The following is a 13740-nucleotide window of genomic DNA, read 5'->3' as shown; positions in this document are numbered from 1 at the left end:
AAAGCTAACTGAAGACAATTGCTGTTGTTCTGATTCTATTAATACCACAGGCACACAGCTGCAGTAGTTACAGTTAGTGTAGTGCGTCCTCTTCACAGTGTGCACCTAAAGCTACCTGAAGACAATTGCTGTTGTTCTGATCCTATTAATACCACAGGCAGCTGCAGTATTCACAGTTAGTGTACTGTGTCCTCTGCACAGTGTGCACCTAAAGCTACCTGAAGACAATTACTGTTGTTCTGATCCTATTAATACCACAGGCAGGCAACTGCAGTATATACAGTTAGTGTACTGTGTCCTCTGCACAGTGTGCACCTAAAGCTACCTGAAGAAAGTTGGTGGTGTTCTTCTGATCCTATTAGTACCACAGGCAGGCAGCTGCAGTATTTACAGTTAGTGTAGTGCGTCCTCTGCACAGTGTGCACCTGAAGCTACCTGAAGAAAATTGGTGGTGTTCTTCTGATCCTATTAGTACCATAGGCAGGCAGCTACAGAATTTACAGTTAGTGTACTGTGTCCTCTGCACAGTGTGCACCTAAAGCTACCTGAAGAAAATTGGTGGTGTGTTTCTGATCCTATTAGTACCACAGGCAGGCAGCTGCAGTATTTACAGTTAGTGTAGTTCATCCTCTACACAGTGTGCACCTAAAGCTACCTAACGTCAATTGCTTTTGTTCTGATCCTATTAATACCACAGGCAGCGGCATTATTTAAAGTTAGTGTACTGTGTCCTCTGCACAGCTTGCACCTAAAGCTACCTGAAGACAATTGCTTTTGTTCTGATCCTATTAATACCACAGGCAGCAGCACTATTTAAAGTTAGTGTACTGTGTTCTCTGCACAGTGTGCACCTAACGCTACCTGAAGACAATTGCTGTTGTTCTGATCCTATTAGTACCACAGGCATTCAGCTGCAGTATTCACAGTTAGTGTAGTGCGTCCTCTGCACAGTGTGCACCTAAAGCTACCTGAAGACAATTGCTGTTGTTCTGATCCTATTGATGCCACAGGCAGGCAGCTGCATTATTTACAGTTAGTGTACTGCGTCCTCTGCACAGTGTGCATTTAAAGCTACCTGAAGACAATTGTTGTTGTTCTGATTCTATTAATACCACAGGTATCAGCTGCAGTATTTACAGTTAGTGTACTGTGTCCTCTGCACAGTGTGCATCTAAAGCTACCTGAAGAAAGTTGTTGGTGTTCTTCTGATTCTATTAGTACCACAGGCAGGCAGCTGCAGTATTTACAATTAGTGTACTGTGTCCTCTGCACAGTGTGCACCTAAAGCTACCAGAAGACAATTGCTGTTGTTCTGTTCCTATTGATACCACAGGCAGGCAGCTGCAGTATTTATAATTAGTGTACTGTGTCCTCTGCACAGTGTGCACCTAAAGCTAACTGAAGACAATGACTGTTGTTCTGATCCTATTAATACCACAGGCAGGCAGCTGCAGTATTTACAGTTAGTGTACTGTGTCCTCTGAACAGTGTGAACTTAAAGCTACCTGAAGACAATTGTTGTTGTTCAGATACTATTAATACCACAGGTATGCAGCTGCAGTATTTACAGTTAGTGTACTGTGTCCTCTGCACAGTGTGCATCTAAAGCTACCTGAAGAAAGTTGGTGGTGTTCTTCTGATCCTATTAGTACCACAGGCAGGCAGCTGCAGTATTCACAGTTAGTGTACTGTGTCCTCTGCACAGTGTACACCTAAAGCTACCTGAAGACAATTGCTGTTGTATTGTTCCTATTGATACCACAGGCAGGCAGCTGCAATATTTACAGTTAGTGTTCTGTGTCCTCTGCACGGTGTGCACCTAAAGCTACCTGAAGACAATCGCTTTTGTTCTGATCCTATTAATACCACAGGCAGCAGCACTATTTAAAGTTAGTGTACTGTGTTCTCTGCACAGTGTGCACCTAAAGCTACCTGAAGACAATTGCTGTTGTTCTGATCCTATTAGTACCACAGGCATTCAGCTGCAGTATTTACAGTTAGTGTAGTGCGTCCTCTGCACAGTGTGCACCTAAAGCTACCTGAAGACAATTGCTGTTGTTCTGATCCTATTGATACCACAGGCAGGCAGCTGCATTATTTACAGTTAGTGTACTGCGTCCTCTGCACAGTGTGCACTTAAAGCTACCTGAAGACAATTGTTGTTGTTCTGATTCTATTAATACCACAGGTATCAGCTGCAGTATTTACAGTTAGTGTACTGTGTCCTTTGCACAGTGTGCATCTAAAGCTACCTGAAGAAAGTTGGTGGTGTTCTTCTGATCCTATTAGTACCACAGACAGGCAGCTGCAGTATTTACAATTAGTGTACTGTGTCCTCTGCACAGTGTGCACCTAAAGCTACCTGAATAAAATTGGTGGTGTCCTTCTGATCCTATTAGTACCACAGTCAGGCAGCTGCTATATTTACAGTTACTGTACTGTGTCCTCTGCACGGTTTGCACATAAAGCTAACTGAAGACAATTGCTGTTGTTCTGATTCTATTAATACCACAGGCACACAGCTGCAGTATTTACAGTTAGTGTAGTGCGTCCTCTTCACAGTGTGCACCTAAAGCTACCTGAAGACAATTACTGTTTTTCTGATCCTATTAATACCACAGGGAGGCAGCTGCAGTATTTACAGTTAGTGTACTCTGTCCTCTGCACAGTGTGCACTTAAAGCTACCTAAAGACAATTGTTGTTGTTCTGATTCTAATAATACCACAGGTATGCAGCTACAGTATTTACAGTTAGTGTACTGTGTCCTCTGCACAGTGTGCATCTAAAGCTACCTGAAGAAAGTTGGTGGTGTTCTTCTGATCCTATTAGTACCACAGGCAGGCAGCTGCAGTATTTACAGTTAGTGTACTGTGTCCTCTGCACAGTGTGTACCTAAAGCTACCTGTATAAAATTGGTGGTGTCCTTCTGATCCTATTAGTACCACAGGCAGGCAGCTGCAGTATTTACAGTTAGTGTAGTGCGTCCTCTGCACAGTGTGCACCTGAAGCTACCTGAAGACAATTGCTGTTGTTCTGATTCTATTAATACCACAGGCACACAGCTGCAGTATTTGCAGTTAGTGTTGTGCGTCCTCTGCACAGTGAGCACCTAAAGCTACCTGAAGACAATTGCTGTTGTTCTGATCCAATTAATACCACAGGCAGGCAGCTGCAGTATTTACAGTCAGTGTAGTGCGTCCTCTGCACAGTGTGCACCTAAAGCTACCTGAAGACAATTGCTGTTGTTCTGATCCTATTGATACCACAGGCAGGCAGCTGCAGTATTTAAAGTTAGTGTACTTAGTCCTCTGCACGGTTTGCAACTTAAGCTAACTGAAGACAATTGCTGTTGTTCTGATTCTATTAATACCACAGGCAGCTGCAGTATTCACAGTTAGTGTACTGTGTCCTCTGCACAGTGTGCACCTAAAGCTACCTGAAGACAATTACTGTTGTTCTGATCCTATTAATACCACAGGCAGGCAGCTGCAGTATTTACAGTTAGTGTACTGTGTCCTCTGCACAGTGTGCACTTAAAGCTACCTGAAGACAATTGTTGTTGTTCTGATTCTAATAATACCACAGGTATGCAGCTGCAGTATTTACAGTTAGTGTACTGTGTCCTCTGCACAGTGTAAGAATATGATTGACTATACAGTCTCCATTTTGTTCGCAGCTGTATCTTTGCATGTAGAATCTTTTAGCAGTAGAAATAAGAGTTAAGATAGAATTTGCTGACAGGATAAATCATGTAACAAAATACACAGTTCATAGTTCTTGGAAAGACCCTGAACAGTTTGACATGACATGCTCTAGCTAAAGTAAATAGTAGATAGGAGATCAAATACCAAGCAGAAGCTAAGCATAATTAATCAGTAATTAGTTTCGGACCATCTGATGTTGATTCTCATGATTGGTTCTAAATACACCGCCTTGTAATACGCCTCTTATACTTTGCCTTGTAAGCATACTATATATATCATGAACGGTTAAAATATACTTTGAGTTAAAGCATCATAATTCTGTCTCCTGTGGTGTTTTGCTCCCAAATGCATTTGAAGGGTTTGATAACCTGGTGATCCTACTAACATACAAAATTAAAACAAGAAGAAAGAAGTCCACACAAGAACTCAAAGCACAAAGATAAAAAGGAACTCTATCCCTTACAGAGTGGTGTCAGTAAGTGGGACTGTCTATCAAGCGGTGATATCAGTGGAGATGGTAATGTATGTCTTTTCTTTCCTCTCGGCTGTGTCACTGCTGGTGACAGAACTGGTGTGCTTTTGAGTTGTGACATTGGAGTGTGTGGCAGGTTTTATTGCTGTGGGACAGCAAAGGTTCTGCTTTTAGCAGCAAAGGTTTCTGCTTTGGGAAAGCAGGTATATGCTAGCATTTTGCTTGGATAAGCAAAGGGTGCTTGGAAAGCACAGGTTTATACTTATTTTGAGGCGTCAGGTTTTCTTTGAGAAAATCGACTTTTTTGATTCAAAGTCTGATTTTTCTTTTTCATTTTCCTAACATAATTTGTTGCTATTTGACTATCATTGTATATCACCTGGTTATCAAACACATGTCTGGTTGCATGTTTGTTCTATGTGCTATGTGTTTGTTTTGCATGCTATAGAGTAGTCATGATATAAGAGTATTGTGATAAAATTGTAGAAGTGGTAAGTACATCTATAAAGTGTATAAAGGTATACAGAAATTTGCCTAGAAAATATCATCCTGCATGTGATTTTTTGATTGTGTTTTTAAGGTTTTTGTATTTTCATTTGCCTAGAGAATAAAGTGACAGCTATAGAATGAGTAATTTAGTTTCAAGAAGGGGTAAGAAAAATGATGAACTTGCTAAAACCAAGATTAAATTTAAGACTCAAAATGAAATACCAAAGTCAGCAGGTAAGAGGTTGAGTGGAGTAGTGTTTCCTAAGGCTTTGGAAAATGAAAACCTAAACTGCTAAAGAATCTGTTGAAAGATATGCAGGGGCATTTTATGTAGAACCTTTTCTGACTAATTTGCTTGAATTGTCACAGACAAAACTTGGTTTTGAGCCTTTCCCAAGAACAGGATCATTCTCACTTTTCCATGTAAACATGATCAGAGGATTGTGTTTAAATGATAAAGAAGCATTCCCGTACTATTCAGGAGATCCTGAATGGGATATGAAATATATGGGCAAGTGTGCCAAGACATGGATAAAATTAGCTCCATATTATAAACCATCAGTGAATGATGGGACTAATAAAAGTTTGCTAGCAATGACAACTGAGTATGAAGAGGTTCCAATCAATAATTTAAGAAAGCAAGCAAAACAAAGAGGAATATGGCATACGGAGGGTGCAAATAAAATAAAATTAACACAAATGTTGGGAATGGATGATTTCCAACAAAGCAAAGATGGGTTTTATGGAGAATATTCAAATGAGGAGTTAAGAAAAATGGGAAAACACAAAAAGTTAAAGTTAGGATCCACTCTTAATAGAAAACAATTGATTACTCAATTGTAGCAAGATAATGGTGTGCAGGAATTAGGAACTATGCCATTCATGGGAACATGTGAGTGCCGTGATTGTATATTTCCTAGACCTCCAACAGCCCCACCTCCTTATGTATATATCCCAGCTTGGCAGGAACTAATGATGATGATGATAGTGTATGTATGTATGTAGGTTCAGTACAACGGGCACAAATGCAAGCAAGAGATTTAGTGAGTAGTAGCGATGATGAGGATGATGAGGCATCTGGTGCATCAACCTCCTCTCCAACAAGACCCCTCTCGGTTGTACACGTTTCAGCTAAGGCATCTGCTCCACATGAGGTAGCAATAGCTGATTCTGTCTCTACAACTGAGGACATGATGGAACCTTCAACTTCATCTCAATTACCAGGAGATGGGGAAGACGGGAAAATCTTAACCAGAGCACAAAGGGAAAAGTTAAAACAAGAAGAAATACGGAGGCAAGAAACTGTTGGTCCGTCTCCCATGTTACAAGCCCCATTCATGACTGTAGGGGAACAAGTTATCATTAAACCCCTTGATCCCCACACTCTAAATAGTATTTTATCTGGATGCCCACCCCCACAGAAAAATCCCCAAGCTGCAATAAGTTATCTAAAAAGAACCACAAAGGGATTAAATTATACTGGAGAGGATTATAAACTCATAATCCAAGGAGTTATGGGATACGATGAGCTATACGACAGTGAGTTTGATTGGGCACAAATACCCAAACTACATGATCTTGATAAAGTCTATCCTTCAGGAGAGTATCCTTTCCGGAAGCAAGGAGACATTAAAGAAATGTGGGATAAAGTTTTAGAAATATGGATTAAAGAGCATGGAGATAAAAAGAATATCGGCCCTGTAGTTATTTGTAAACAACTCCCAAAGGAAGAGGTGAGCACATTCATACGGAGTTTCAGAAAGGTTTGGACAGAGGAGGCGGGTTTAGGTAAAGGCAATGGTCTTGAATTAGTTTATGTGCAAACTTTAATGAATGCCTTTCGTCCTGAGATTGCACGGACAATAAAACAAATGATTGATAGTTGGCATACGTTAGAACCTAAAAAATTGGAAGATAGCATCATGTTAAAAGATTCTGCAGGATGCTTTGATTATGGTAAATCTACTATTCAAGCATTCCAATACAGAGGGAATAGGGACAATCAAGATAGAGTAAAGGGAAAGTTTCCTCTGAGAAGGGATAGCGAGGAGCAGAAAAGGAATAGGTGTTTTGAATGTGGGTTAAATGGTCACTGGAAGATGGAATGCCCAAATAGAAGAAAGAAATATTACAACAATAATCCCCAACAAAATATGAGGCAAACATTTCCAAGAGCAGTACGCTATCCCATTGATTGGCAGAACAAAAGAAATACCCAATAGGACAGCCTAGAAGTAAACTCCCTCACCACAGAATTTACCCAACTTTCCCCTTCATGGACTGACATGCCCTTTTGTTCCTTTATAATTCAAGGAAAACAAACTGATCTATTGATAGATTCAGAAGCAAGCAGCAGTTCTTTAAATACATATTCATATGAAGGGCCTTGGGAAAGTAGTGAGACTTCAATAGGCATTACTGGAGTTGCAATACTGTGTGGGCGCACCCCACCATTGACTGTGACTACATTGGATGGAACACTGTTGGGAGAATTTTCCTTTTTGATAATACCAGAATGTCCTGCTAATTTGTTGGGCAGAGATTTGCTTGGTATTTTTCAAATTAACATTCAATTTTCACCACAAGGGGGAGTTGATGTTACTTCACCTATGGTATGTATTGTTCCTATAGATGTTCCACCAGAGTACATGACTTTTCATTTGTTTCAAGACTTTGAGACTGACTTAATGGAAATACCTGCACATTTTTGGACTGAACACCCTACTGATGTAGGATTCATAGATTGTACACCTTACAAAGCTACACTCAAACCTAACACATCTCCAATCTATGTAAAACAATATCCTCTCAGTAGAGAGAAGGAAGAAGGTATTGCACCTGTTATTCAACATTTTCTGGAAAATGGGGTGGTCAAACTCACTGTGTCACCTTACAACACACCTATCAATCCAATACCTAAACCTAAGGGAGGTTGTAGGTTTACACAAGACCTTAGAGCAATCAATAACTTGATACAGCCCATTGCACCAGTGGTACCTGATGTTAACTCATTGCTAACATCCATACCATCAGATGCTGAATTTTTCACAGTTATTGACCTGTCAAATGCATATTTTTCTATTCCCATTGATGAAGAGACGCAGCCACTGTTTGCTTTTTGTTTTCAAAAAATCCAAATGACATGGGTCCGGCTTCCACAAGGCTTTGTGGACTCACCTGCAGTATACTCTCGAGTAGCTCAGGAGACCCTGCCGTCATGGACTCCTAGTTGCAGCTCCACCCTCCTACAGTATGTAGATGATCTCCTTCTCATCAATACAGAAAAGGAAGGGTGCCAGACTGACTCCATTTCACTCATGAAACACCTTGCTGAAGCAGGACACAGTGCCTCAAAAAGCAAACTTCAATACTGTCAAAAGACTGTAAAATACTTGGGATTCCTCCTCTCCCAGGAACAAAGAAAACTTTCCACAGATAGGATGCAAGCCATCAATACCTTGCCAAAACCATCCACAAAAGCTGAAATGATGACTTTTCTGGGCATGATTACCTATTGCAGGCAATGGATACCAGACTGTTCTCATTATGATTCTATTCTTTGGGCAGCCACAACCCAAGATCAACCAGTCAAGTTACAATGGACTGATGAAATGCACAAATCTTACAAGATTCTCAAAAATCTTCTTATTACGTCACCAAGTCTTGGCATCCTAAATTACAACCAGTCCTTTCATTTGTATTGTAGAGAGGGGGGAGCGGTAATGGCGGCAGTCTTGGCCCAGGAGCATGGTAGCTCTATGAGACCAACTGCTTTTCTTTCAAAGATGTTGCCAATACCTTTACAAGGTATGCCAGCATGTTTGAGAGCTGTGGCTGCATGTGCAATTGCAGTAGAAAGTGCACAAAATTTAACTCTTTCCCATCACACTGTTTTGCATACTACACATCAAGTAGTACATGTTTTGAGAAACAATACCACTCAGCACATGACAGCTCAACGCAGTTCAGGATATGAAGTAATTCTTACTTCTTCAGCAAATTTGGAGATTAAATATTCTCCTCCTAACTCAGGTCCAATTGCCTTCTTACATGCAATGATTATACATTCTGAAGATAACACACTTGAGGAACATGACTGCATGGACATAATACAACAAGACACAACACCAAGACCTGACTTATTAGAAACTCCTATTTTGGGAGCAGAGGACGTTTTTGTAGATGGGTCATCCACAAGACCAGATGACAGGACTTTCCACACAGGATATGCAATAGTTCAATTACAAGTTAATTGAAGCTGATTCTCTACCATATCCTTCTGCACAAGCAGCTGAGTTAATAGCTTTAACAAGAGCTTGTCAGCTATATGAAGGAAAAAATGTAAACATTTAAACTGACTCTAAATATGCTTTCGGTGCAGTCCATGACTTCGCAAAAATATGGCAAAAGAGAGGTTTTGTAACCGCAGATGGAAAAGGCATTTCTCATGCTGACCTTATACAAAATCTTCTTTCAGCAATCATGCTCCCAGCAAGGATTGCTATCATTAAATGTAAAGGACATAGCAATGGATCTGACAAAATCTCTTTGGGGAATAAATTTGTTGATCAAATTGCAAAATCAATAGCCTCTAAGCCCAGTGGTCCATCACATTTAATTATGTCATCATTTTTAATACCTTCCTTGGTTGAGGATACAGACCTTTTTCATTTACAAGCACTAGCGATGCCAGATGACTTTGAATTTTGGTCAAAGCATGGGTTGTCCCAAGACCAGTTTGGTCTGTGGGCCAACAAAGAGGGAGACATTTGTAAGTATGGTCTTCCAAGAGCGGTGGCTCCATTGTTCATTTCTCACTATCATGGATTTGGACATAAAAGTAAAAAGAATACATTGCTGGCTATTGCTAGACATTTTGTATGCAGGGATTTGTGGAATCTCATTGATGTTCAACTATCTAGGTGTTTAACATGCGCACAAAACAATGTACAGGGGAAGAAGGTAGGTGCTTTGGATCATTTGCCAGCACCCCAAGGTCCAATGCAGGAATTACAAATTAATTTCACACATATGCCAGTAGCAAAGGGTGGTTTTAAATTTCTTTTGGTGATCGTGGACACATTTTCTAAATGGATTGAAGGAATTCCCACAGTAAGAGAGAGCGCTAAGACAGTCACTAAAATCCTGTGTAAGGAGTGGATCCCAAGATATGGGTGCCCTGTAATCATAGACAGCGACAAGGGGCCAGCATTTACAGCAGCTCTAACAGGGCACATTAGAAGATTGTTAGCAATTGACTGGAAATTTCACATACCATATCATCCACAGAGTTCAGGAATTGTAGAAAGAATGAACAGAACCATCAAAGATAAGTTAAGGAAAGGAACAGGGGGAAGTTTTAAAAATTGGATAGAACATCTACCAGCTGTACTTGCAGAGATAAGGATGACCCCTAACAAGACCACAAAATTATCCCCTTTTGAAGTTTTAATGGGAAGACCATTTCCCACACCTTGGGTTAGGGGTATACCACAATTACAGCAAGGAGATTTAGAAGTGATACAACAAGAACATGTGGTGAAATTGATCGAGAAATTAAATTCAATCTATGGTGATGTCTCTTTGTCTTTCCCACTTCCAGCAGGACAGCCAACACATCCTTTTCAAGTAGGTGATCAGGTTCTTGTTAAACAACTGCAGAAGCACGGGTCGCTGGATCCACCCTATGGTGAACCAACAACAGTAATCGCAATTACAAGAACTGCTATTCTGACTGAGTAATCTCCAGCATGGATACATGCATCAAGAATCAAGCATGCACCAAGAAGAGGACCAAGAGGAGATGATAAGGCCCAGGATCTTGCGAAAGGAACGTCAGAGGGAAATACCGTTGACCACACTGATAAAACATAGGGGAGTAACTGTCTGTACCATTTCCATAACACTGGGTCTTGTCACATATATGATAGCATGTGACATATATGATTCTTGCCCATGGTCAAACAGATTACAGTGCACACAACTCATGGCTACAACAGATATTAATAAACGAAGTCTAAAAAATGATGAGTATCCAAGTCTATTATGGAAAACTCATATGAAAATTGCACAGACAGCCAACAAATCCAATTGTTGGGTATGCTCTAGGCCTCCACTAGGTGTTACAAATCCTGCAATGATGGCTGTATTTATCCCCTATAGCATTATAATAAATCAATCAGCACCCATAAATGAAAGTTTAAATATTAACATTGCACAACCTTATGATGAGATTTGGGAAGCAGGAATAGGAAAGAACTTCTCCAGTATGGATGAGTATTTTTGTAAACAATTAAGACAACCAATATATGTGAGTGGAAAACAAGGAAACCCTAGTATTGGCTACCGACTAGGAGGGAAAGGTGGTAGAATTGGAAGAGTAAAATGTCCTAAGGGTCTTGTAGTAGACATAGGGGACATTGATGTTTCAGACCCCCATAGTACAGATAACATGGTTATATGTCAAGGGAAACATTGCAGTTCAGCAATAATGAACAAACATCTATATACAACTTTCTTTTTGATAGATAAAATAGTACAGAAGGCCAGAATCCTTAAATGTTTCTCACTTATTACACCCTTCTTTTGGTTATGCGGAGACCATGCATATAAAATTGTTCCAGATAATGTATCAGGTGTGTGTGCTCTAGTAACTTTGGTACCTGCTGCTTATGTATCAGAAAATGATATTGATGCAAGTTATCAATTAAGAACTGTATGGAATCATAAGGAGAAAAGAGAACTTTTTGATGCTGGAGACATGACTTGGTCTATGTTTCCATCCTTTACAGGGTGGGGAGTTGTTTTGATGGAAAGATTAAATTAATTCTCAGATATCATGGATGAAATTCTAAATGAGACCACAAGTGCTATAGATTTATTAAATTAAGAAGTACGAGAATTAAGTAGATTAGCTTTGCAAGAGAAAATGGCTTTAGATTACTTGTTAGCTTCAGAAGGAGGATTTTGCCAATTTATAGGAAATTAATGTTGTACATGGACATCAGACTATGAAAATAAAATAGAAGAGCATTTGCATAGAATAAAGGAATTACAACATAAAGCGAGAAGTATTGCAGAAGAAGGATGGAATCCATTTAAAGGATTGGGAGGGGCAGGAGAATGGTTTAGTGCAGTGTTTCTCAACTCCAGTCCTCAAGGCGCCCCAACAGGTCATGTTTTCAGGCTTACCATTATTTTGCACAGGTGATTTAATCAGTATCACTGCCTTAGTAATTACCACAGCCATTTCATCTGAGGGTAATCCTGAAAACAAGACCTGTTGGTGCGCCTTGAGGACTGGAGTTGAGAAACGATGGTTTAGTGGATTGTTTTTATTGATAAGGAAAGTAGGTGTTGTGATACTGATGTGTCTTTTGTTTGTTCTCTTTGCATATGTCATCTTCAAGCTTTTGCTCTGCATGGTCAAAGGATATAGGTACAAGATGAACCAATCTTCAAAAACTGAATATGAGCTGCAACCAATGGATTCCTAATCACTTCCAGGGGAATGGTGATGTTACCCTCAATATGTAACATCCCTCTATGAGACAAAGACATTATGAATTTGTTCTTATGGATAGTACCTTGGACATTTAATTTACTTATGTAGTTTATCCCTTTGTGTAAGGGATAAAAGGAGGGATTGTAAGGATATGATTGACTATACAGTCTCCATTTTGTTCGCAGCTGTATCTTTGCATGTAGAATCTTTTAGCAGTAGAAATAAGAGTTAAGATAGAATTTGCTGACAAGATAAATCATGTAACAAAATACACAGTTCATAGTTCTTGGAAAGACCCTGAACAGTTTGACATGACATGCTCTAGCTAAAGTAAATAGTAGATAGGAGATCAAATACCAAGCAGAAGCTAAGCATAATTAATCAGTAATTAGTCTCGGACCATCTGATGTTGATTCTCATGATTGGTTCTAAATACACCGCCTTGTAATACGCCTCTTATACTTTGCCTTGTAAGCATACTATATATATCATGAACGGTTAAAATATACTTTGAGTTAAAGCATCATAATTCTGTCTCCTGTGGTGTTTTGCTCCCAAATGCATTTGAAGGGTTTGATAACCTGGTGATCCTACTAACATACAAAATTAAAACAAGAAGAAAGAAGTCCACACAAGAACTCAAAGCACAAAGATAAAAAGGAACTCTAACCCTTACACACAGTGAGCATCTAAAGCTACCTGAAGAAAGTTGGTGGTGTTCTTCTGATCCTATTAGTACCACAGGCAGGCAGCTGCAGTATTTACAGTTAGTGTACTGTGTCCTCTGCACAGTGTGCACCTAAAGCTACCTGAATAAAATTGGTGGTGTCCTTCTGATCCTATTAGTACCACAGGCAGGCAGCTGCAGTATTTACAGTTAGTGTAGTGCGTCCTCTGCACAGTGTGCACCTGAAGCTATCTGAAGAAAATTGGTGGTGTTCTTCTGATCCTATTAGTACCACAGGCAGGCAGCTGCAATATTTACAGTTAGTGTACTGTGTCCTCTGCACGGTGTGCACCTAAAGCTACCTGAAGACAATTGCTGTTGCTCTGATTCTATTAATACCACAGGCACACAGCTGCAGTATTTACAGTTAGTGTACTGTGTCCTCTGCACAGTGAGCACCCAAAGCTACCTGAAGACAATTGCTGTTGTTCTGTTCCAATTAATACCACAGGCAGGCAGCTGCAGTATTTACAGTTAGTGTACTGTGTCCTCTGCACAGTGTGCACCTAAAGCTACCTGAAGACAATTGCTGGTGTTCTTCCGATCCTATTAGTACCACAGGCAGGCAGCTGCAGTATTTACAGTCAGTGTAGTGCGTCCTCTGCACAGTGTGCACCTAAAGCTACCTGAAGACAATTGCTGTTGTTCTGATCCTATTGATACCACAGGCAGGCAGCTGCAGTATTTACAGTTAGTGTACTGTGTCCTCTGCACAGTGTGCACCTAAAGCTACCTGAAAACAATTGCTGTTGTTCTGATCCTATTAGTACCACAGGCAGGCAGCTGCAGTATTTACAGTTAGTGTAGTGCGTCCTCTGCACAGTGTGCACCTAAAGCTACCTG

General features: G+C 40.2%; 1 long non-coding RNA gene across 2 annotated transcripts; it reads left to right on the top strand.

Moving 5' to 3' along the window:
* The first annotated feature begins 3647 nt into the window (after window positions 1-3647).
* Window positions 3648-12699, top strand: LOC141130117 (uncharacterized). Of its 2 annotated transcripts, none has more exons than XR_012241998.1 (2): window positions 3648-4222; window positions 10269-12699. It is a non-coding gene; the product is annotated as an uncharacterized lncRNA (long non-coding RNA). The 2 variants fall into 2 exon arrangements; XR_012242000.1 differs by having other exon boundaries at window positions 3648-4227.
* The last annotated feature ends 1041 nt before the right edge of the window (window positions 12700-13740 follow it).

The sequence above is a fragment of the Aquarana catesbeiana genome, linkage group LG01 (genome assembly GCF_042186555.1).
Source record: "Aquarana catesbeiana isolate 2022-GZ linkage group LG01, ASM4218655v1, whole genome shotgun sequence".
NCBI classification, from domain to species: domain Eukaryota; kingdom Metazoa; phylum Chordata; class Amphibia; order Anura; family Ranidae; genus Aquarana; species Aquarana catesbeiana.
This window is presented reverse-complemented; position numbering and strand designations above follow the sequence as displayed.